The sequence below is a fragment of the Chiloscyllium punctatum genome, chromosome 12 (genome assembly GCF_047496795.1).
Source record: "Chiloscyllium punctatum isolate Juve2018m chromosome 12, sChiPun1.3, whole genome shotgun sequence".
Classification (NCBI taxonomy): Eukaryota; Metazoa; Chordata; class Chondrichthyes; order Orectolobiformes; family Hemiscylliidae; genus Chiloscyllium; species Chiloscyllium punctatum.
This window is the reverse complement of record NC_092750.1, coordinates 113,447,581-113,471,806: the sequence shown is the minus strand read 5'-3', so window position 1 is coordinate 113,471,806 and position 24,226 is coordinate 113,447,581. Positions and strand designations below refer to the sequence as shown.

The 24,226-nt window shown below is 45.7% G+C and overlaps 5 non-coding genes across 5 annotated transcripts; all 5 read left to right on the top strand.

Annotated features, from left to right (window-relative positions):
* Window positions 1–5,466: 5,466 nt before the first annotated feature.
* trnav-aac (transfer RNA valine (anticodon AAC)) lies at window positions 5,467–5,539 on the top strand. Its single transcript has one exon. It is a non-coding gene; the product is annotated as a tRNA-Val (tRNA).
* A 5,443-nt stretch (window positions 5,540–10,982) lies between these two features.
* On the top strand, window positions 10,983–11,055 carry trnav-aac (transfer RNA valine (anticodon AAC)). The gene has a single exon. It is a non-coding gene; the product is annotated as a tRNA-Val (tRNA).
* A 2,686-nt stretch (window positions 11,056–13,741) lies between these two features.
* trnav-aac (transfer RNA valine (anticodon AAC)) lies at window positions 13,742–13,814 on the top strand. Its single transcript has one exon. It is a non-coding gene; the product is annotated as a tRNA-Val (tRNA).
* Window positions 13,815–19,257: 5,443 nt separating this feature from the next.
* trnav-aac (transfer RNA valine (anticodon AAC)) lies at window positions 19,258–19,330 on the top strand. The gene has a single exon. It is a non-coding gene; the product is annotated as a tRNA-Val (tRNA).
* A 2,686-nt stretch (window positions 19,331–22,016) lies between these two features.
* Window positions 22,017–22,089, top strand: trnav-aac (transfer RNA valine (anticodon AAC)). Its single transcript has one exon. It is a non-coding gene; the product is annotated as a tRNA-Val (tRNA).
* The last annotated feature ends 2,137 nt before the right edge of the window (window positions 22,090–24,226 follow it).

Here is a 24,226-nt window from a genome sequence, read left to right as displayed (position 1 = left end):
AGTTCGAAACTGGGCAGAAACTGCTTTGTTCGTCAACTGCAGCCTTTTACATGGACAAGAACGGAGCTTTCTTGCTTGCTTTCCCACCTGCAAACCTGCCTTCGAATTTGCTTGAAAGAATCTGCTCTCGTAGTGAAATGTAAGGCAACTCCATTTAATTACTGTGTAAAGCATTATAAAGTTTTTCTCCAACCTGGTTCTGATGCATATGCCATTCTGTTTGAGAGTGTCCTTGCCGCGTTCTGATCCTTCTACGAAAAGCAGTACCGCATTTGCATTCCTTGCGCAGGCGGCCCGGTTCAAAGGCAGGGAAGAAGCTGCTGCGCTGGTGTCACAGCGCACCACGGATTCCTGAACTTGTCTGTCTGTCAAATGTACCCCAAAGTCGTCTCTGAAAGGCCTCATTTGGAAGCTGTCTGTCGTTATTCAACGCGCGAGAGTTGGTACCAGATTCCTGAATCATATTTTGGGGCAGTTCGCACGTTAGTGGCTCATTCAATCAGCAACAGCAATGAAATAATTTACACTCTCAGAGGAACCTTTGAACTTGTGCTTTCATAGCGCCGCTAATATTAAGGTGCGCCCCGAGATCTAAGCCATGTTGGAACTGAAACGGAGGAATCGACAGAGAGGCTACAGAATGACATCGCATCCATTTGGTTTTCTTTAAATCACTGACGAGCAGGAAAATGTAAAAGGGGAGAGCGAGTGGGGAAGTGAGGCGGTTGCAGCTCTGGTAAAAGTCCTTCTTTGTGATTCACTCCGCAAACAGAGACTTGAAGGTGACTCAGAGGCGTGTGAGCTCTTCACATCGAGATCAAAAAGCACTCAAGGGCAGTTAGCACCTCTTCCGGAGTGGGGGTGGGGTGAGGTCATTACCTTTTGACTTCTGTTACTATGTTCAGAAACTGCCTTTTCGATTGACTTGAACAGAAACTGCATTTCCAATAAGCACCATGGAAGTTAGCAAAATTTATTGAATCCCTTCTCGTCGATTCCCGCACAGGTTTCCGACTCAGTTGGTATCCACGTGGCTCATGTCCAGGAGTGAACATCTCTGCAGCAAATTGCACGGTTAAAGTAAAAGGCACGGAAAGTGGCATCTCGAACCGGCCCCGAGGTCAGAGCATGCTCACAATGTGATCTGTCGTTCTCGGATTGTAATGCGACCTCCGGTTTTAGGGTGGAGAACATTCTTTGGGACCCTTCTTCTGCAAAACAGACACAGTGACTGAATAAATGCTGCACGGTTTGATGTGGAACACGGCCTGCTCAGCTTTGTGCATTTTCCCTGTAGTCAGGTGTGTTTCGTGTTCCGTGTAAACGTGAAAGTCGTCCTGTTTCGAGCAATGTGTGAAATCATTTAGCAAAGCAAGAATCGAAATTGTAGTAATGTCTAGCAGCTCATGGTTATTTGACCGAAGTGTCCAAGTGTCTCTGCTGTCATGATCGCGTTCGCCTCCCGCGCGGAAAATCGCAAACAGCTCTGCTGTTCCAAAGCGATTTGTGCTTTTACTGGAACCGAATGGAGACTATTATTTCATCGCTGTTGTGAAACAAAGTCCTGCGGTGACTCGACTCGTCGTTATTTGGTTTTCTGTCCAATGGGAAAATCGTTCCAATGAATTTCGGTGTCATATGTTATTGAATTTCTCCCATTTCCTTCATTTCCGTCCTGGAGTCATCAGAAGGAAAAGGTAATCTAACCGAGACTGTGATTGGTGAAATTCACTTTTTATGGCCCGTTCTTATGATGTTCTTTCTATCTCTCTTTTCAGCATTGTCTGGAAAGTGGTGGTGCACTAACGCTGCAGTATGTTTGAAAGAGTAGTTTGGAATTGCCCTGTTTTTAGTTGTGAGATTACTTTATGACTCATGCCCTCGGACTGTGACACATTTAGCATTCATGCATCTCTCTGTCTGAAAATGCATTCGGCATGCCAGTTTTGTTTGTGTTCCGTGAAAAATGCTTTCTGTTTTGCGATTCGCTCAGCACATTACGAGTTAACAGGGTTTCTGAGGTAACTTCGAGCAGCAAAACTCCTCAATTGAGGTCTGGGAAAATTTCACGGAGTATGGTCAGTCGGGGCAAAATTAAGGAAGTTGTTCGTATCTGCAGTGTTTCACAATACTACCTTTCCCGTGAGCAGTCGAACAGACTAAACGATTGTGCCACAGACTGCGATGGAAAACTCCGCTAAAAAGTAATCCTTTACAGCCAGTGTTAGCAACAAGACGTTATGGGGGTACACGGCGTGGAAACAGATATTTAGGTGTATCTCATCCATGCTCACCACATAACCAAAATTAAACAAGTCCCGTTCCCCAGCATTTGGCCCCAATCCCTCTAAACCCATCCTGTCCAGAAACTCATCCGATTACCTTTGCAATTTTCTGAGTGTAATAGCCTCCTCCACTTCCTCTGGGAGCTCATTCCATTCACGCACAACCTTCTGTGTGGGAAATGTGCCTCAGGTCGTTTGTCAATTTCAGCCCACTCACCTTAAACCTATGCTCTCGAGTTTTCAACTCACCCCAATTTGGGTAAAACACAGAAATACTCAGTTTACAACCCTTCCATAAGATCATATCGCAGCCGTTACGCTGCAGGGAAAGTCGTCCCAGCTTATGCCACCTCGCCCTACGGTCCAAACATTGACGAAATCATTGTCTATATATTGTCATCAATCTCACGGCGGCCGCGGCTGGTTTCGGTAGTGTAGTGGTCATCACGTTCGCCTAACACGCGAAAGGTCCCTAGTTCGAAACTGGGCAGAAACTGCTTTGTTCGTCAACTGCAGCCTTTTACATGGACAAGAACGGAGCTTTCTTGCTTGCTTTCCCATCTGCAAACCTGCCTTCGAATTTGCTTGAAAGAATCTGCTCTCGTAGTGAAATGTAAGGCAACTCCATTTAATTACTGTGTAAAGCATTATAAAGTTTTTCTCCAACCTGGTACTGATCATATGCCATTCTGTTTGAGAGTGTCCTTGCCGCGTTCTGATCCTTCCACGAAAAGCAGTACCGCATTTGCATTCCTTGCGCAGGCGGCCCGGTTCAAAGGCAGGGAAGAAGCTGCTGCGCTGGTGTCACAGCGCACCACGGATTCCTGAACTTGTCTGTCTGTCAAATGTACCCCAAAGTCGTCTCTGAAAGGCCTCATTTGGAAGCTGTCTGTCGTTATTCAACGCGCGAGAGTTGGTACCAGATTCCTGAATCATATTTTGGGGCAGTTCGCACGTTAGTGGCTCATTCAATCAGCAACAGCAATGAAATAATTTACACTCTCAGAGGAACCTTTGAACTTGTGCTTTCATAGCGCCGCTAATATTAAGGTGCGCCCCGAGATCTAAGCCATGTTGGAACTGAAACGGAGGAATCGACAGAGAGGCTACAGAATGACATCGCATCCATTTGGTTTTCTTTAAATCACTGACGAGCAGGAAAATGTAAAAGGGGAGAGCGAGTGGGGAAGTGAGGCGGTTGCAGCTCTGGTAAAAGTCCTTCTTTGTGATTCACTCCGCAAACAGAGACTTGAAGGTGACTCAGAGGCGTGTGAGCTCTTCACATCGAGATCAAAAAGCACTCAAGGGCAGTTAGCACCTCTTCCGGAGTGGGGGTGGGGTGAGGTAATTACCTTTTGACTTCTGTTACTATGTTCAGAAACTGCCTTTTCGATTGACTTGAACAGAAACTGCATTTCCAATAAGCACCATGGAAGTTAGCAAAATTTATTGAATCCCTTCTCGTCGATTCCCGCACAGGTTTCCGACTCAGTTGGTATCCACGTGGCTCATGTCCAGGAGTGAACATCTCTGCAGCAAATTGCACGGTTAAAGTAAAAGGCACGGAAAGTGGCATCTCGAACCGGCCCCGAGGTCAGAGCATGCTCACAATGTGATCTGTCGTTCTCGGATTGTAATGCGACCTCCGGTTTTAGGGTGGAGAACATTCTTTGGGACCCTTCTTCTGCAAAACAGACACAGTGACTGAATAAATGCTGCACGGTTTGATGTGGAACACGGCCTGCTCAGCTTTGTGCATTTTCCCTGTAGTCAGGTGTGTTTCGTGTTCCGTGTAAACGTGAAAGTCGTCCTGTTTCGAGCAATGTGTGAAATCATTTAGCAAAGCAAGAATCGAAATTGTAGTAATGTCTAGCAGCTCATGGTTATTTGACCGAAGTGTCCAAGTGTCTCTGCTGTCATGATCGCGTTCGCCTCCCGCGCGGAAAATCGCAAACAGCTCTGCTGTTCCAAAGCGATTTGTGCTTTTACTGGAACCGAATGGAGACTATTATTTCATCGCTGTTGTGAAACAAAGTCCTGCGGTGACTCGACTCGTCGTTATTTGGTTTTCTGTCCAATGGGAAAATCGTTCCAATGAATTTCGGTGTCATATGTTATTGAATTTCTCCCATTTCCTTCATTTCCGTCCTGGAGTCATCAGAAGGAAAAGGTAATCTAATCGAGACTGTGATTGGTGAAATTCACTTTTTATGGCCCGTTCTTATGATGTTCTTTCTATCTCTCTTTTCAGCATTGTCTGGAAAGTGGTGGTGCACTAACGCTGCAGTATGTTTGAAAGAGTAGTTTGGAATTGCCCTGTTTTTAGTTGTGAGATTACTTTATGACTCATGCCCTCGGACTGTGACACATTTAGCATTCATGCATCTCTCTGTCTGAAAATGCATTCGGCATGCCAGTTTTGTTTGTGTTCCGTGAAAAATGCTTTCTGTTTTGCGATTCGCTCAGCACATTACGAGTTAACAGGGTTTCTGAGGTAACTTCGAGCAGCAAAACTCCTCAATTGAGGTCTGGGAAAATTTCACGGAGTATGGTCAGTCGGGGCAAAATTAAGGAAGTTGTTCGTATCTGCAGTGTTTCACAATACTACCTTTCCCGTGAGCAGTCGAACAGACTAAACGATTGTGCCACAGACTGCGATGGAAAACTCCGCTAAAAAGTAATCCTTTACAGCCAGTGTTAGCAACAAGACGTTATGGGGGTACACGGCGTGGAAACAGATATTTAGGTGTATCTCATCCATGCTCACCACATAACCAAAATTAAACAAGTCCCGTTCCCCAGCATTTGGCCCCAATCCCTCTAAACCCATCCTGTCCAGAAACTCATCCGATTACCTTTGCAATTTTCTGAGTGTAATAGCCTCCTCCACTTCCTCTGGGAGCTCATTCCATTCACGCACAACCTTCTGTGTGGGAAATGTGCCTCAGGTCGTTTGTCAATTTCAGCCCACTCACCTTAAACCTATGCTCTCGAGTTTTCAACTCACCCCAATTTGGGTAAAACACAGAAATACTCAGTTTACAACCCTTCCATAAGATCATATCGCAGCCGTTACGCTGCAGGGAAAGTCGTCCCAGCTTATGCCACCTCGCCCTACGGTCCAAACATTGACGAAATCATTGTCTATATATTGTCATCAATCTCACGGCGACATCGGCTGGTTTCTGTAGTGTAGTGGTAATCACGTTCGCCTAACACGCGAAAGGTCCCCAGTTCGAAACTGGGCAGAAACTGCTTTGTTCGTCAACTGCAGCCTTTTACATGGACAAGAACGGAGCTTTCTTGCTTGCTTTCCCATCTGCAAACCTGCCTTCGAATTTGCTTGAAAGAATCTGCTCTCGTAGTGAAATGTAAGGCAACTCCATTTAATTACTGTGTAAAGCATTATAAAGTTTTTCTCCAACCTGGTTCTGATGCATATGCCATTCTGTTTGAGAGTGTCCTTGCCGCGTTCTGATCCTTCCACGAAAAGCAGTACCGCATTTGCATTCCTTGCGCAGGCGGCCCGGTTCAAAGGCAGGGAAGAAGCTGCTGCGCTGGTGTCACAGCGCACCACGGATTCCTGAACTTGTCTGTCTGTCAAATGTACCCCAGAGTCGTCTCTGAAAGGCCTCATTTGGAAGCTGTCTGTCGTTATTCAACGCGCGAGAGTTGGTACCAGATTCCTGAATCATATTTTGGGGCAGTTCGCACGTTAGTGGCTCATTCAATCAGCAACAGCAATGAAATAATTTACACTCTCAGAGGAACCTTTGAACTTGTGCTTTCATAGCGCCGCTAATATTAAGGTGCGCCCCGAGATCTAAGCCATGTTGGAACTGAAACGGAGGAATCGACAGAGAGGCTACAGAATGACATCGCATCCATTTGGTTTTCTTTAAATCACTGACGAGCAGGAAAATGTAAAAGGGGAGAGCGAGTGGGGAAGTGAGGCGGTTGCAGCTCTGGTAAAAGTCCTTCTTTGTGATTCACTCCGCAAACAGAGACTTGAAGGTGACTCAGAGGCGTGTGAGCTCTTCACATCGAGATCAAAAAGCACTCAAGGGCAGTTAGCACCTCTTCCGGAGTGGGGGTGGGGTGAGGTAATTACCTTTTGACTTCTGTTACTATGTTCAGAAACTGCCTTTTCGATTGACTTGAACAGAAACTGCATTTCCAATAAGCACCATGGAAGTTAGCCAAATTTATTGAATCGCTTCTCGTCGATTCCCGCACAGGTTTCCGACTCAGTTGGTATCCACGTGGCTCATGTCCAGGAGTGAACATCTCTGCAGCAAATTGCACGGTTAAAGTAAAAGGCACGGAAAGTGGCATCTCGAACCGGCCCCGAGGTCAGAGCATGCTCACAATGTGATCTGTCGTTCTCGGATTGTAATGCGACCTCCGGTTTTAGGGTGGAGAACATTCTTTGGGACCCTTCTTCTGCAAAACAGACACAGTGACTGAATAAATGCTGCACGGTTTGATGTGGAACACGGCCTGCTCAGCTTTGTGCATTTTCCCTGTAGTCAGGTGTGTTTCGTGTTCCGTGTAAACGTGAAAGTCGTCCTGTTTCGAGCAATGTGTGAAATCATTTAGCAAAGCAAGAATCGAAATTGTAGTAATGTCTAGCAGCTCATGGTTATTTGACCGAAGTGTCCAAGTGTCTCTGCTGTCATGATCGCGTTCGCCTCCCGCGCGGAAAATCGCAAACAGCTCTGCTGTTCCAAAGCGATTTGTGCTTTTACTGGAACCGAATGGAGACTATTATTTCATCGCTGTTGTGAAACAAAGTCCTGCGGTGACTCGACTCGTCGTTATTTGGTTTTCTGTCCAATGGGAAAATCGTTCCAATGAATTTCGGTGTCATATGTTATTGAATTTCTCCCATTTCCTTCATTTCCGTCCTGGAGTCATCAGAAGGAAAAGGTAATCTAATCGAGACTGTGAATGGTGAAATTCACTTTTTATGGCCCGTTCTTATGATGTTCTTTCTATCTCTCTTTTCAGCATTGTCTGGAAAGTGGTGGTGCACTAACGCTGCAGTATGTTTGAAAGAGTAGTTTGAAATTGCCCTGTTGGGAGTTGTGAGATTACTTTATGACTCATGCCCTCGGACTGTGACACATTTAGCATTCATGCATCTCTCTGTCTGAAAATGCATTCGGCATGCCAGTTTTGTTTGTGTTCCGTGAAAAATGCTTTCTGTTTTGCGATTCGCTCAGCACATTACGAGTTAACGGGGTTTCTGAGGTAACTTCGAGCAGCAAAACTCCTCAATTGAGGTCTGGGAAAATTTCACGGAGTATGGTCAGTCGGGGCAAAATTAAGGAAGTTGTTCGTATCTGCAGTGTTTCACAATACTACCTTTCCCGTGAGCAGTCGAACAGACTAAACGATTGTGCCACAGACTGCGATGGAAAACTCCGCTAAAAAGTAATCCTTTACAGCCAGTGTTAGCAACAAGACGTTATGGGGGTACACGGCGTGGAAACAGATATTTAGGTGTATCTCATCCATGCTCACCACATAACCAAAATTAAACAAGTCCCGTTCCCCAGCATTTGGCCCCAATCCCTCTAAACCCATCCTGTCCAGAAACTATCCGATTACCTTTGCAATTTTCTGAGTGTAATAGCCTTCTCCACTTCCTCTGGGAGCTCATTCCATACACGCACAACCTTCTGTGTGGGAAATGTGCCTCAGGTCGTTTGTCAATTTCAGCCCACTCACCTTAAACCTATGCTCTCGAGTTTTCAACTCACCCCAATTTGGGTAAAACACAGAAATACTCAGTTTACATCCCTTCCATAAGATCATATCGCAGCCGTTACGCTGCAGGGAAAGTCGTCCCAGCTTATTCCACCTCGCCCTACGGTCCAAACATTGACGAAATCATTGTCTATATATTGTCATCAATTTCACGGCGACATCGGCTGGTTTCTGTAGCTTAGTGGTCATCACGTTCGCCTAACACGCGAAAGGTCCCTAGTTCGAAACTGGCCAGAAACTGCTTTGTTCGTCAACTGCAGCCTTTTACATGGACAAGAACGGAGCTTTCTTGCTTGCTTTCCCATCTGCAAACCTGCCTTCGAATTTGCTTGAAAGAATCTGCTCTCGTAGTGAAATGTAAGGCAACTCCATTTAATTACTGTGTAAAGCATTATAAAGTTTTTCTCCAACCTGGTTCTGATGCATATGCCATTCTGTTTGAGAGTGTCCTTGCCGCGTTCTGATCCTTCCACGAAAAGCAGTACCGCATTTGCATTCCTTGCGCAGGCGGCCCGGTTCAAAGGCAGGGAAGAAGCTGCTGCGCTGGTGTCACAGCGCACCACGGATTCCTGAACTTGTCTGTCTGTCAAATGTACCCCAAAGTCGTCTCTGAAAGGCCTCATTTAGAAGCTGTCTGTCGTTATTCAACGCGCGAGAGTTGGTACCAGATTCCTGAATCATATTTTGGGGCAGTCGCACGTTAGTGGCTCATTCAATCAGCAACAGCAATGAAATAATTTACACTCTCAGAGGAACCTTTGAACTTGTGCTTTCATAGCGCCGCTAATATTAAGGTGCGCCCCGAGATCTAAGCCATGTTGGAACTGAAACGGAGGAATCGACAGAGAGGCTACAGAATGACATCGCATCCATTTGGTTTTCTTTAAATCACTGACGAGCAGGAAAATGTAAAAGGGGAGAGCGAGTGGGGAAGTGAGGCGGTTGCAGCTCTGGTAAAAGTCCTTCTTTGTGATTCACTCCGCAAACAGAGACTTGAAGGTGACTCAGAGGCGTGTGAGCTCTTCACATCGAGATCAAAAAGCACTCAAGGGCAGTTAGCACCTCTTCCGGAGTGGGGGTGGGGTGAGGTCATTACCTTTTGACTTCTGTTACTATGTTCAGAAACTGCCTTTTCGATTGACTTGAACAGAAACTGCATTTCCAATAAGCACCATGGAAGTTAGCAAAATTTATTGAATCCCTTCTCGTCGATTCCCGCACAGGTTTCCGACTCAGTTGGTATCCACGTGGCTCATGTCCAGGAGTGAACATCTCTGCAGCAAATTGCACGGTTAAAGTAAAAGGCACGGAAAGTGGCATCTCGAACCGGCCCCGAGGTCAGAGCATGCTCACAATGTGATCTGTCGTTCTCGGATTGTAATGCGACCTCCGGTTTTAGGGTGGAGAACATTCTTTGGGACCCTTCTTCTGCAAAACAGACACAGTGACTGAATAAATGCTGCACGGTTTGATGTGGAACACGGCCTGCTCAGCTTTGTGCATTTTCCCTGTAGTCAGGTGTCTTTCGTGTTCCGTGTAAACGTGAAAGTCGTCCTGTTTCGAGCAATGTGTGAAATCATTTAGCAAAGCAAGAATCGAAATTGTAGTAATGTCTAGCAGCTCATGGTTATTTGACCGAAGTGTCCAAGTGTCTCTGCTGTCATGATCGCGTTCGCCTCCCGCGCGGAAAATCGCAAACAGCTCTGCTGTTCCAAAGCGATTTGTGCTTTTACTGGAACCGAATGGAGACTATTATTTCATCGCTGTTGTGAAACAAAGTCCTGCGGTGACTCGACTCGTCGTTATTTGGTTTTCTGTCCAATGGGAAAATCGTTCCAATGAATTTCGGTGTCATATGTTATTGAATTTCTCCCATTTCCTTCATTTCCGTCCTGGAGTCATCAGAAGGAAAAGGTAATCTAATCGAGACTGTGATTGGTGAAATTCACTTTTTATGGCCCGTTCTTATGATGTTCTTTCTATCTCTCTTTTCAGCATTGTCTGGAAAGTGGTGGTGCACTAACGCTGCAGTATGTTTGAAAGAGTAGTTTGGAATTGCCCTGTTTTTAGTTGTGAGATTACTTTATGACTCATGCCCTCGGACTGTGACACATTTAGCATTCATGCATCTCTCTGTCTGAAAATGCATTCGGCATGCCAGTTTTGTTTGTGTTCCGTGAAAAATGCTTTCTGTTTTGCGATTCGCTCAGCACATTACGAGTTAACAGGGTTTCTGAGGTAACTTCGAGCAGCAAAACTCCTCAATTGAGGTCTGGGAAAATTTCACGGAGTATGGTCAGTCGGGGCAAAATTAAGGAAGTTGTTCGTATCTGCAGTGTTTCACAATACTACCTTTCCCGTGAGCAGTCGAACAGACTAAACGATTGTGCCACAGACTGCGATGGAAAACTCCGCTAAAAAGTAATCCTTTACAGCCAGTGTTAGCAACAAGACGTTATGGGGGTACACGGCGTGGAAACAGATATTTAGGTGTATCTCATCCATGCTCACCACATAACCAAAATTAAACAAGTCCCGTTCCCCAGCATTTGGCCCCAATCCCTCTAAACCCATCCTGTCCAGAAACTCATCCGATTACCTTTGCAATTTTCTGAGTGTAATAGCCTCCTCCACTTCCTCTGGGAGCTCATTCCATTCACGCACAACCTTCTGTGTGGGAAATGTGCCTCAGGTCGTTTGTCAATTTCAGCCCACTCACCTTAAACCTATGCTCTCGAGTTTTCAACTCACCCCAATTTGGGTAAAACACAGAAATACTCAGTTTACAACCCTTCCATAAGATCATATCGCAGCCGTTACGCTGCAGGGAAAGTCGTCCCAGCTTATGCCACCTCGCCCTACGGTCCAAACATTGACGAAATCATTGTCTATATATTGTCATCAATCTCACGGCGACATCGGCTGGTTTCTGTAGTGTAGTGGTAATCACGTTCGCCTAACACGCGAAAGGTCCCCAGTTCGAAACTGGGCAGAAACTGCTTTGTTCGTCAACTGCAGCCTTTTACATGGACAAGAACGGAGCTTTCTTGCTTGCTTTCCCATCTGCAAACCTGCCTTCGAATTTGCTTGAAAGAATCTGCTCTCGTAGTGAAATGTAAGGCAACTCCATTTAATTACTGTGTAAAGCATTATAAAGTTTTTCTCCAACCTGGTTCTGATGCATATGCCATTCTGTTTGAGAGTGTCCTTGCCGCGTTCTGATCCTTCCACGAAAAGCAGTACCGCATTTGCATTCCTTGCGCAGGCGGCCCGGTTCAAAGGCAGGGAAGAAGCTGCTGCGCTGGTGTCACAGCGCACCACGGATTCCTGAACTTGTCTGTCTGTCAAATGTACCCCAGAGTCGTCTCTGAAAGGCCTCATTTGGAAGCTGTCTGTCGTTATTCAACGCGCGAGAGTTGGTACCAGATTCCTGAATCATATTTTGGGGCAGTTCGCACGTTAGTGGCTCATTCAATCAGCAACAGCAATGAAATAATTTACACTCTCAGAGGAACCTTTGAACTTGTGCTTTCATAGCGCCGCTAATATTAAGGTGCGCCCCGAGATCTAAGCCATGTTGGAACTGAAACGGAGGAATCGACAGAGAGGCTACAGAATGACATCGCATCCATTTGGTTTTCTTTAAATCACTGACGAGCAGGAAAATGTAAAAGGGGAGAGCGAGTGGGGAAGTGAGGCGGTTGCAGCTCTGGTAAAAGTCCTTCTTTGTGATTCACTCCGCAAACAGAGACTTGAAGGTGACTCAGAGGCGTGTGAGCTCTTCACATCGAGATCAAAAAGCACTCAAGGGCAGTTAGCACCTCTTCCGGAGTGGGGGTGGGGTGAGGTAATTACCTTTTGACTTCTGTTACTATGTTCAGAAACTGCCTTTTCGATTGACTTGAACAGAAACTGCATTTCCAATAAGCACCATGGAAGTTAGCCAAATTTATTGAATCGCTTCTCGTCGATTCCCGCACAGGTTTCCGACTCAGTTGGTATCCACGTGGCTCATGTCCAGGAGTGAACATCTCTGCAGCAAATTGCACGGTTAAAGTAAAAGGCACGGAAAGTGGCATCTCGAACCGGCCCCGAGGTCAGAGCATGCTCACAATGTGATCTGTCGTTCTCGGATTGTAATGCGACCTCCGGTTTTAGGGTGGAGAACATTCTTTGGGACCCTTCTTCTGCAAAACAGACACAGTGACTGAATAAATGCTGCACGGTTTGATGTGGAACACGGCCTGCTCAGCTTTGTGCATTTTCCCTGTAGTCAGGTGTGTTTCGTGTTCCGTGTAAACGTGAAAGTCGTCCTGTTTCGAGCAATGTGTGAAATCATTTAGCAAAGCAAGAATCGAAATTGTAGTAATGTCTAGCAGCTCATGGTTATTTGACCGAAGTGTCCAAGTGTCTCTGCTGTCATGATCGCGTTCGCCTCCCGCGCGGAAAATCGCAAACAGCTCTGCTGTTCCAAAGCGATTTGTGCTTTTACTGGAACCGAATGGAGACTATTATTTCATCGCTGTTGTGAAACAAAGTCCTGCGGTGACTCGACTCGTCGTTATTTGGTTTTCTGTCCAATGGGAAAATCGTTCCAATGAATTTCGGTGTCATATGTTATTGAATTTCTCCCATTTCCTTCATTTCCGTCCTGGAGTCATCAGAAGGAAAAGGTAATCTAATCGAGACTGTGATTGGTGAAATTCACTTTTTATGGCCCGTTCTTATGATGTTCTTTCTATCTCTCTTTTCAGCATTGTCTGGAAAGTGGTGGTGCACTAACGCTGCAGTATGTTTGAAAGAGTAGTTTGGAATTGCCCTGTTTTTAGTTGTGAGATTACTTTATGACTCATGCCCTCGGACTGTGACACATTTAGCATTCATGCATCTCTCTGTCTGAAAATGCATTCGGCATGCCAGTTTTGTTTGTGTTCCGTGAAAAATGCTTTCTGTTTTGCGATTCGCTCAGCACATTACGAGTTAACAGGGTTTCTGAGGTAACTTCGAGCAGCAAAACTCCTCAATTGAGGTCTGGGAAAATTTCACGGAGTATGGTCAGTCGGGGCAAAATTAAGGAAGTTGTTCGTATCTGCAGTGTTTCACAATACTACCTTTCCCGTGAGCAGTCGAACAGACTAAACGATTGTGCCACAGACTGCGATGGAAAACTCCGCTAAAAAGTAATCCTTTACAGCCAGTGTTAGCAACAAGACGTTATGGGGGTACACGGCGTGGAAACAGATATTTAGGTGTATCTCATCCATGCTCACCACATAACCAAAATTAAACAAGTCCCGTTCCCCAGCATTTGGCCCCAATCCCTCTAAACCCATCCTGTCCAGAAACTCATCCGATTACCTTTGCAATTTTCTGAGTGTAATAGCCTCCTCCACTTCCTCTGGGAGCTCATTCCATTCACGCACAACCTTCTGTGTGGGAAATGTGCCTCAGGTCGTTTGTCAATTTCAGCCCACTCACCTTAAACCTATGCTCTCGAGTTTTCAACTCACCCCAATTTGGGTAAAACACAGAAATACTCAGTTTACAACCCTTCCATAAGATCATATCGCAGCCGTTACGCTGCAGGGAAAGTCGTCCCAGCTTATGCCACCTCGCCCTACGGTCCAAACATTGACGAAATCATTGTCTATATATTGTCATCAATCTCACGGCGACATCGGCTGGTTTCTGTAGTGTAGTGGTAATCACGTTCGCCTAACACGCGAAAGGTCCCCAGTTCGAAACTGGGCAGAAACTGCTTTGTTCGTCAACTGCAGCCTTTTACATGGACAAGAACGGAGCTTTCTTGCTTGCTTTCCCATCTGCAAACCTGCCTTCGAATTTGCTTGAAAGAATCTGCTCTCGTAGTGAAATGTAAGGCAACTCCATTTAATTACTGTGTAAAGCATTATAAAGTTTTTCTCCAACCTGGTTCTGATGCATATGCCATTCTGTTTGAGAGTGTCCTTGCCGCGTTCTGATCCTTCCACGAAAAGCAGTACCGCATTTGCATTCCTTGCGCAGGCGGCCCGGTTCAAAGGCAGGGAAGAAGCTGCTGCGCTGGTGTCACAGCGCACCACGGATTCCTGAACTTGTCTGTCTGTCAAATGTACCCCAGAGTCGTCTCTGAAAGGCCTCATTTGGAAGCTGTCTGTCGTTATTCAACGCGCGAGAGTTGGTACCAGATTCCTGAATCATATTTTGGGGCAGTTCGCACGTTAGTGGCTCATTCAATCAGCAACAGCAATGAAATAATTTACACTCTCAGAGGAACCTTTGAACTTGTGCTTTCATAGCGCCGCTAATATTAAGGTGCGCCCCGAGATCTAAGCCATGTTGGAACTGAAACGGAGGAATCGACAGAGAGGCTACAGAATGACATCGCATCCATTTGGTTTTCTTTAAATCACTGACGAGCAGGAAAATGTAAAAGGGGAGAGCGAGTGGGGAAGTGAGGCGGTTGCAGCTCTGGTAAAAGTCCTTCTTTGTGATTCACTCCGCAAACAGAGACTTGAAGGTGACTCAGAGGCGTGTGAGCTCTTCACATCGAGATCAAAAAGCACTCAAGGGCAGTTAGCACCTCTTCCGGAGTGGGGGTGGGGTGAGGTAATTACCTTTTGACTTCTGTTACTATGTTCAGAAACTGCCTTTTCGATTGACTTGAACAGAAACTGCATTTCCAATAAGCACCATGGAAGTTAGCCAAATTTATTGAATCGCTTCTCGTCGATTCCCGCACAGGTTTCCGACTCAGTTGGTATCCACGTGGCTCATGTCCAGGAGTGAACATCTCTGCAGCAAATTGCACGGTTAAAGTAAAAGGCACGGAAAGTGGCATCTCGAACCGGCCCCGAGGTCAGAGCATGCTCACAATGTGATCTGTCGTTCTCGGATTGTAATGCGACCTCCGGTTTTAGGGTGGAGAACATTCTTTGGGACCCTTCTTCTGCAAAACAGACACAGTGACTGAATAAATGCTGCACGGTTTGATGTGGAACACGGCCTGCTCAGCTTTGTGCATTTTCCCTGTAGTCAGGTGTGTTTCGTGTTCCGTGTAAACGTGAAAGTCGTCCTGTTTCGAGCAATGTGTGAAATCATTTAGCAAAGCAAGAATCGAAATTGTAGTAATGTCTAGCAGCTCATGGTTATTTGACCGAAGTGTCCAAGTGTCTCTGCTGTCATGATCGCGTTCGCCTCCCGCGCGGAAAATCGCAAACAGCTCTGCTGTTCCAAAGCGATTTGTGCTTTTACTGGAACCGAATGGAGACTATTATTTCATCGCTGTTGTGAAACAAAGTCCTGCGGTGACTCGACTCGTCGTTATTTGGTTTTCTGTCCAATGGGAAAATCGTTCCAATGAATTTCGGTGTCATATGTTATTGAATTTCTCCCATTTCCTTCATTTCCGTCCTGGAGTCATCAGAAGGAAAAGGTAATCTAATCGAGACTGTGAATGGTGAAATTCACTTTTTATGGCCCGTTCTTATGATGTTCTTTCTATCTCTCTTTTCAGCATTGTCTGGAAAGTGGTGGTGCACTAACGCTGCAGTATGTTTGAAAGAGTAGTTTGAAATTGCCCTGTTGGGAGTTGTGAGATTACTTTATGACTCATGCCCTCGGACTGTGACACATTTAGCATTCATGCATCTCTCTGTCTGAAAATGCATTCGGCATGCCAGTTTTGTTTGTGTTCCGTGAAAAATGCTTTCTGTTTTGCGATTCGCTCAGCACATTACGAGTTAACGGGGTTTCTGAGGTAACTTCGAGCAGCAAAACTCCTCAATTGAGGTCTGGGAAAATTTCACGGAGTATGGTCAGTCGGGGCAAAATTAAGGAAGTTGTTCGTATCTGCAGTGTTTCACAATACTACCTTTCCCGTGAGCAGTCGAACAGACTAAACGATTGTGCCACAGACTGCGATGGAAAACTCCGCTAAAAAGTAATCCTTTACAGCCAGTGTTAGCAACAAGACGTTATGGGGGTACACGGCGTGGAAACAGATATTTAGGTGTATCTCATCCATGCTCACCACATAACCAAAATTAAACAAGTCCCGTTCCCCAGCATTTGGCCCCAATCCCTCTAAACCCATCCTGTCCAGAAACTATCCGATTACCTTTGCAATTTTCTGAGTGTAATAGCCTTCTCCACTTCCTCTGGGAGCTCATTCCATACACGCACAACCTTCTGTGTGGGAAATGTGCCTCAGGTCGTTTGTCAATTTCAGCCCACTCACCTTAAACCTATGCTCTCGAGTTTTCAACTCACCCCAATTTGGGTAAAACACAGAAATACTCAGTTTACATCCCTTCCATAAGATCATATCGCAGCCGTTACGCTGCAGGGAAAGTCGTCCCAGCTTATTCCACCTCGCCCTACGGTCCAAACATTGACGAAATCATTGTCTATATATTGTCATCAATTTCACGGCGACATCGGCTGGTTTCTGTAGCTTAGTGGTCATCACGTTCGCCTAACACGCGAAAGGTCCCTAGTTCGAAACTGGCCAGAAACTGCTTTGTTCGTCAACTGCAGCCTTTTACATGGACAAGAACGGAGCTTTCTTGCTTGCTTTCCCATCTGCAAACCTGCCTTCGAATTTGCTTGAAAGAATCTGCTCTCGTAGTGAAATGTAAGGCAACTCCATTTAATTACTGTGTAAAGCATTATAAAGTTTTTCTCCAACCTGGTTCTGATGCATATGCCATTCTGTTTGAGAGTGTCCTTGCCGCGTTCTGATCCTTCCACGAAAAGCAGTACCGCATTTGCATTCCTTGCGCAGGCGGCCCGGTTCAAAGGCAGGGAAGAAGCTGCTGCGCTGGTGTCACAGCGCACCACGGATTCCTGAACTTGTCTGTCTGTCAAATGTACCCCAAAGTCGTCTCTGAAAGGCCTCATTTAGAAGCTGTCTGTCGTTATTCAACGCGCGAGAGTTGGTACCAGATTCCTGAATCATATTTTGGGGCAGTCGCACGTTAGTGGCTCATTCAATCAGCAACAGCAATGAAATAATTTACACTCTCAGAGGAACCTTTGAACTTGTGCTTTCATAGCGCCGCTAATATTAAGGTGCGCCCCGAGATCTAAGCCATGTTGGAACTGAAACGGAGGAATCGACAGAGAGGCTACAGAATGACATCGCATCCATTTGGTTTTCTTTAAATCACTGACGAGCAGGAAAATGTAAAAGGGGAGAGCGAGTGGGGAAGTGAGGCGGTTGCAGCTCTGGTAAAAGTCCTTCTTTGTGATTCACTCCGCAAACAGAGACTTGAAGGTGACTCAGAGGCGTGTGAGCTCTTCACATCGAGATCAAAAAGCACTCAAGGGCAGTTAGCACCTCTTCCGGAGTGGGGGTGGGGTGAGGTCATTACCTTTTGACTTCTGTTACTATGTTCAGAAACTGCCTTTTCGATTGACTTGAACAGAAACTGCATTTCCAATAAGCACCATGGAAGTTAGCAAAATTTATTGAATCCCTTCTCGTCGATTCCCGCACAGGTTTCCGACTCAGTTGGTATCCACGTGGCTCATGTCCAGGAGTGAACATCTCTGCAGCAAATTGCACGGTTAAAGTAAAAGGCACGGAAAGTGGCATCTCGAACCGGCCCCGAGGTCAGAGCATGCTCACAATGTGATCTGTCGTTCTCGGATTGTAATGCGACCTCCGGTTTTAGGGTGGAGAACATTCTTTGGGACCCTTCTTCTGCAAAACAGACACAGTGACTGAATAAATGCTGCACGGTTTGATGTGGAACACGGCCTGCTCAGCTTTGTGCATTTTCCCTGTAGTCAGGTGTCTTTCGTGTTCCGTGTAAACGTGAAAGTCGTCCTGTTTCGAGCAATGTGTGAAATCATTTAGCAAAGCAAGAATCGAAATTGTAGTAATGTCTAGCAGCTCATGGTTATTTGACCGAAGTGTCCAAGTGTCTCTGCTGTCATGATCGCGTTCGCCTCCCGCGCGGAAAATCGCAAACAGCTCTGCTGTTCCAAAGCGATTTGTGCTTTTACTGGAACCGAATGGAGACTATTATTTCATCGCTGTTGTGAAACAAAGTCCTGCGGTGACTCGACTCGTCGTTATTTGGTTTTCTGTCCAATGGGAAAATCGTTCCAATGAATTTCGGTGTCATATGTTATTGAATTTCTCCCATTTCCTTCATTTCCGTCCTGGAGTCATCAGAAGGAAAAGGTAATCTAATCGAGACTGTGATTGGTGAAATTCACTTTTTATGGCCCGTTCTTATGATGTTCTTTCTATCTCTCTTTTCAGCATTGTCTGGAAAGTGGTGGTGCACTAACGCTGCAGTATGTTTGAAAGAGTAGTTTGGAATTGCCCTGTTTTTAGTTGTGAGATTACTTTATGACTCATGCCCTCGGACTGTGACACATTTAGCATTCATGCATCTCTCTGTCTGAAAATGCATTCGGCATGCCAGTTTTGTTTGTGTTCCGTGAAAAATGCTTTCTGTTTTGCGATTCGCTCAGCACATTACGAGTTAACAGGGTTTCTGAGGTAACTTCGAGCAGCAAAACTCCTCAATTGAGGTCTGGGAAAATTTCACGGAGTATGGTCAGTCGGGGCAAAATTAAGGAAGTTGTTCGTATCTGCAGTGTTTCACAATACTACCTTTCCCGTGAGCAGTCGAACAGACTAAACGATTGTGCCACAGACTGCGATGGAAAACTCCGCTAAAAAGTAATCCTTTACAGCCAGTGTTAGCAACAAGACGTTATGGGGGTACACGGCGTGGAAACAGATATTTAGGTGTATCTCATCCATGCTCACCACATAACCAAAATTAAACAAGTCCCGTTCCCCAGCATTTGGCCCCAATCCCTCTAAACCCATCCTGTCCAGAAACTCATCCGATTACCTTTGCAATTTTCTGAGTGTAATAGCCTCCTCCACTTCCTCTGGGAGCTCATTCCATTCACGCACAACCTTCTGTGTGGGAAATGTGCCTCAGGTCGTTTGTCAATTTCAGCCCACTCACCTTAAACCTATGCTCTCGAGTTTTCAACTCACCCCAATTTGGGTAAAACACAGAAATACTCAGTTTACAACCCTTCCATAAGATCATATCGCAGCCGTTACGCTGCAGGGAAAGTCGTCCCAGCTTATGCCACCTCGCCCTACGGTCCAAACATTGACGAAATCATTGTCTATATATTGTCATCAATCTCACGGCGACATCGGCTGGTTTCTGTAGTGTAGTGGTAATCACGTTCGCCTAACACGCGAAAGGTCCCCAGTTCGAAACTGGGCAGAAACTGCTTTGTTCGTCAACTGCAGCCTTTTACATGGACAAGAACGGAGCTTTCTTGCTTGCTTTCCCATCTGCAAACCTGCCTTCGAATTTGCTTGAAAGAATCTGCTCTCGTAGTGAAATGTAAGGCAACTCCATTTAATTACTGTGTAAAGCATTATAAAGTTTTTCTCCAACCTGGTTCTGATGCATATGCCATTCTGTTTGAGAGTGTCCTTGCCGCGTTCTGATCCTTCCACGAAAAGCAGTACCGCATTTGCATTCCTTGCGCAGGCGGCCCGGTTCAAAGGCAGGGAAGAAGCTGCTGCGCTGGTGTCACAGCGCACCACGGATTCCTGAACTTGTCTGTCTGTCAAATGTACCCCAGAGTCGTCTCTGAAAGGCCTCATTTGGAAGCTGTCTGTCGTTATTCAACGCGCGAGAGTTGGTACCAGATTCCTGAATCATATTTTGGGGCAGTTCGCACGTTAGTGGCTCATTCAATCAGCAACAGCAATGAAATAATTTACACTCTCAGAGGAACCTTTGAACTTGTGCTTTCATAGCGCCGCTAATATTAAGGTGCGCCCCGAGATCTAAGCCATGTTGGAACTGAAACGGAGGAATCGACAGAGAGGCTACAGAATGACATCGCATCCATTTGGTTTTCTTTAAATCACTGACGAGCAGGAAAATGTAAAAGGGGAGAGCGAGTGGGGAAGTGAGGCGGTTGCAGCTCTGGTAAAAGTCCTTCTTTGTGATTCACTCCGCAAACAGAGACTTGAAGGTGACTCAGAGGCGTGTGAGCTCTTCACATCGAGATCAAAAAGCACTCAAGGGCAGTTAGCACCTCTTCCGGAGTGGGGGTGGGGTGAGGTAATTACCTTTTGACTTCTGTTACTATGTTCAGAAACTGCCTTTTCGATTGACTTGAACAGAAACTGCATTTCCAATAAGCACCATGGAAGTTAGCCAAATTTATTGAATCGCTTCTCGTCGATTCCCGCACAGGTTTCCGACTCAGTTGGTATCCACGTGGCTCATGTCCAGGAGTGAACATCTCTGCAGCAAATTGCACGGTTAAAGTAAAAGGCACGGAAAGTGGCATCTCGAACCGGCCCCGAGGTCAGAGCATGCTCACAATGTGATCTGTCGTTCTCGGATTGTAATGCGACCTCCGGTTTTAGGGTGGAGAACATTCTTTGGGACCCTTCTTCTGCAAAACAGACACAGTGACTGAATAAATGCTGCACGGTTTGATGTGGAACACGGCCTGCTCAGCTTTGTGCATTTTCCCTGTAGTCAGGTGTGTTTCGTGTTCCGTGTAAACGTGAAAGTCGTCCTGTTTCGAGCAATGTGTGAAATCATTTAGCAAAGCAAGAATCGAAATTGTAGTAATGTCTAGCAGCTCATGGTTATTTGACCGAAGTGTCCAAGTGTCTCTGCTGTCATGATCGCGTTCGCCTCCCGCGCGGAAAATCGCAAACAGCTCTGCTGTTCCAAAGCGATTTGTGCTTTTACTGGAACCGAATGGAGACTATTATTTCATCGCTGTTGTGAAACAAAGTCCTGCGGTGACTCGACTCGTCGTTATTTGGTTTTCTGTCCAATGGGAAAATCGTTCCAATGAATTTCGGTGTCATATGTTATTGAATTTCTCCCATTTCCTTCATTTCCGTCCTGGAGTCATCAGAAGGAAAAGGTAATCTAATCGAGACTGTGATTGGTGAAATTCACTTTTTATGGCCCGTTCTTATGATGTTCTTTCTATCTCTCTTTTCAGCATTGTCTGGAAAGTGGTGGTGCACTAACGCTGCAGTATGTTTGAAAGAGTAGTTTGGAATTGCCCTGTTTTTAGTTGTGAGATTACTTTATGACTCATGCCCTCGGACTGTGACACATTTAGCATTCATGCATCTCTCTGTCTGAAAATGCATTCGGCATGCCAGTTTTGTTTGTGTTCCGTGAAAAATGCTTTCTGTTTTGCGATTCGCTCAGCACATTACGAGTTAACAGGGTTTCTGAGGTAACTTCGAGCAGCAAAACTCCTCAATTGAGGTCTGGGAAAATTTCACGGAGTATGGTCAGTCGGGGCAAAATTAAGGAAGTTGTTCGTATCTGCAGTGTTTCACAATACTACCTTTCCCGTGAGCAGTCGAACAGACTAAACGATTGTGCCACAGACTGCGATGGAAAACTCCGCTAAAAAGTAATCCTTTACAGCCAGTGTTAGCAACAAGACGTTATGGGGGTACACGGCGTGGAAACAGATATTTAGGTGTATCTCATCCATGCTCACCACATAACCAAAATTAAACAAGTCCCGTTCCCCAGCATTTGGCCCCAATCCCTCTAAACCCATCCTGTCCAGAAACTCATCCGATTACCTTTGCAATTTTCTGAGTGTAATAGCCTCCTCCACTTCCTCTGGGAGCTCATTCCATTCACGCACAACCTTCTGTGTGGGAAATGTGCCTCAGGTCGTTTGTCAATTTCAGCCCACTCACCTTAAACCTATGCTCTCGAGTTTTCAACTCACCCCAATTTGGGTAAAACACAGAAATACTCAGTTTACAACCCTTCCATAAGATCATATCGCAGCCGTTACGCTGCAGGGAAAGTCGTCCCAGCTTATGCCACCTCGCCCTACGGTCCAAACATTGACGAAATCATTGTCTATATATTGTCATCAATCTCACGGCGACATCGGCTGGTTTCTGTAGTGTAGTGGTAATCACGTTCGCCTAACACGCGAAAGGTCCCCAGTTCGAAACTGGGCAGAAACTGCTTTGTTCGTCAACTGCAGCCTTTTACATGGACAAGAACGGAGCTTTCTTGCTTGCTTTCCCATCTGCAAACCTGCCTTCGAATTTGCTTGAAAGAATCTGCTCTCGTAGTGAAATGTAAGGCAACTCCATTTAATTACTGTGTAAAGCATTATAAAGTTTTTCTCCAACCTGGTTCTGATGCATATGCCATTCTGTTTGAGAGTGTCCTTGCCGCGTTCTGATCCTTCCACGAAAAGCAGTACCGCATTTGCATTCCTTGCGCAGGCGGCCCGGTTCAAAGGCAGGGAAGAAGCTGCTGCGCTGGTGTCACAGCGCACCACGGATTCCTGAACTTGTCTGTCTGTCAAATGTACCCCAGAGTCGTCTCTGAAAGGCCTCATTTGGAAGCTGTCTGTCGTTATTCAACGCGCGAGAGTTGGTACCAGATTCCTGAATCATATTTTGGGGCAGTTCGCACGTTAGTGGCTCATTCAATCAGCAACAGCAATGAAATAATTTACACTCTCAGAGGAACCTTTGAACTTGTGCTTTCATAGCGCCGCTAATATTAAGGTGCGCCCCGAGATCTAAGCCATGTTGGAACTGAAACGGAGGAATCGACAGAGAGGCTACAGAATGACATCGCATCCATTTGGTTTTCTTTAAATCACTGACGAGCAGGAAAATGTAAAAGGGGAGAGCGAGTGGGGAAGTGAGGCGGTTGCAGCTCTGGTAAAAGTCCTTCTTTGTGATTCACTCCGCAAACAGAGACTTGAAGGTGACTCAGAGGCGTGTGAGCTCTTCACATCGAGATCAAAAAGCACTCAAGGGCAGTTAGCACCTCTTCCGGAGTGGGGGTGGGGTGAGGTAATTACCTTTTGACTTCTGTTACTATGTTCAGAAACTGCCTTTTCGATTGACTTGAACAGAAACTGCATTTCCAATAAGCACCATGGAAGTTAGCCAAATTTATTGAATCGCTTCTCGTCGATTCCCGCACAGGTTTCCGACTCAGTTGGTATCCACGTGGCTCATGTCCAGGAGTGAACATCTCTGCAGCAAATTGCACGGTTAAAGTAAAAGGCACGGAAAGTGGCATCTCGAACCGGCCCCGAGGTCAGAGCATGCTCACAATGTGATCTGTCGTTCTCGGATTGTAATGCGACCTCCGGTTTTAGGGTGGAGAACATTCTTTGGGACCCTTCTTCTGCAAAACAGACACAGTGACTGAATAAATGCTGCACGGTTTGATGTGGAACACGGCCTGCTCAGCTTTGTGCATTTTCCCTGTAGTCAGGTGTGTTTCGTGTTCCGTGTAAACGTGAAAGTCGTCCTGTTTCGAGCAATGTGTGAAATCATTTAGCAAAGCAAGAATCGAAATTGTAGTAATGTCTAGCAGCTCATGGTTATTTGACCGAAGTGTCCAAGTGTCTCTGCTGTCATGATCGCGTTCGCCTCCCGCGCGGAAAATCGCAAACAGCTCTGCTGTTCCAAAGCGATTTGTGCTTTTACTGGAACCGAATGGAGACTATTATTTCATCGCTGTTGTGAAACAAAGTCCTGCGGTGACTCGACTCGTCGTTATTTGGTTTTCTGTCCAATGGGAAAATCGTTCCAATGAATTTCGGTGTCATATGTTATTGAATTTCTCCCATTTCCTTCATTTCCGTCCTGGAGTCATCAGAAGGAAAAGGTAATCTAACCGAGACTGTGATTGGTGAAATTCACTTTTTATGGCCCGTTCTTATGATGTTCTTTCTATCTCTCTTTTCAGCATTGTCTGGAAAGTGGTGGTGCACTAACGCTGCAGTATGTTTGAAAGAGTAGTTTGGAATTGCCCTGTTTTTAGTTGTGAGATTACTTTATGACTCATGCCCTCGGACTGTGACACATTTAGCATTCATGCATCTCTCTGTCTGAAAATGCATTCGGCATGCCAGTTTTGTTTGTGTTCCGTGAAAAATGCTTTCTGTTTTGCGATTCGCTCAGCACATTACGAGTTAACAGGGTTTCTGAGGTAACTTCGAGCAGCAAAACTCCTCAATTGAGGTCTGGGAAAATTTCACGGAGTATGGTCAGTCGGGGCAAAATTAAGGAAGTTGTTCGTATCTGCAGTGTTTCACAATACTACCTTTCCCGTGAGCAGTCGAACAGA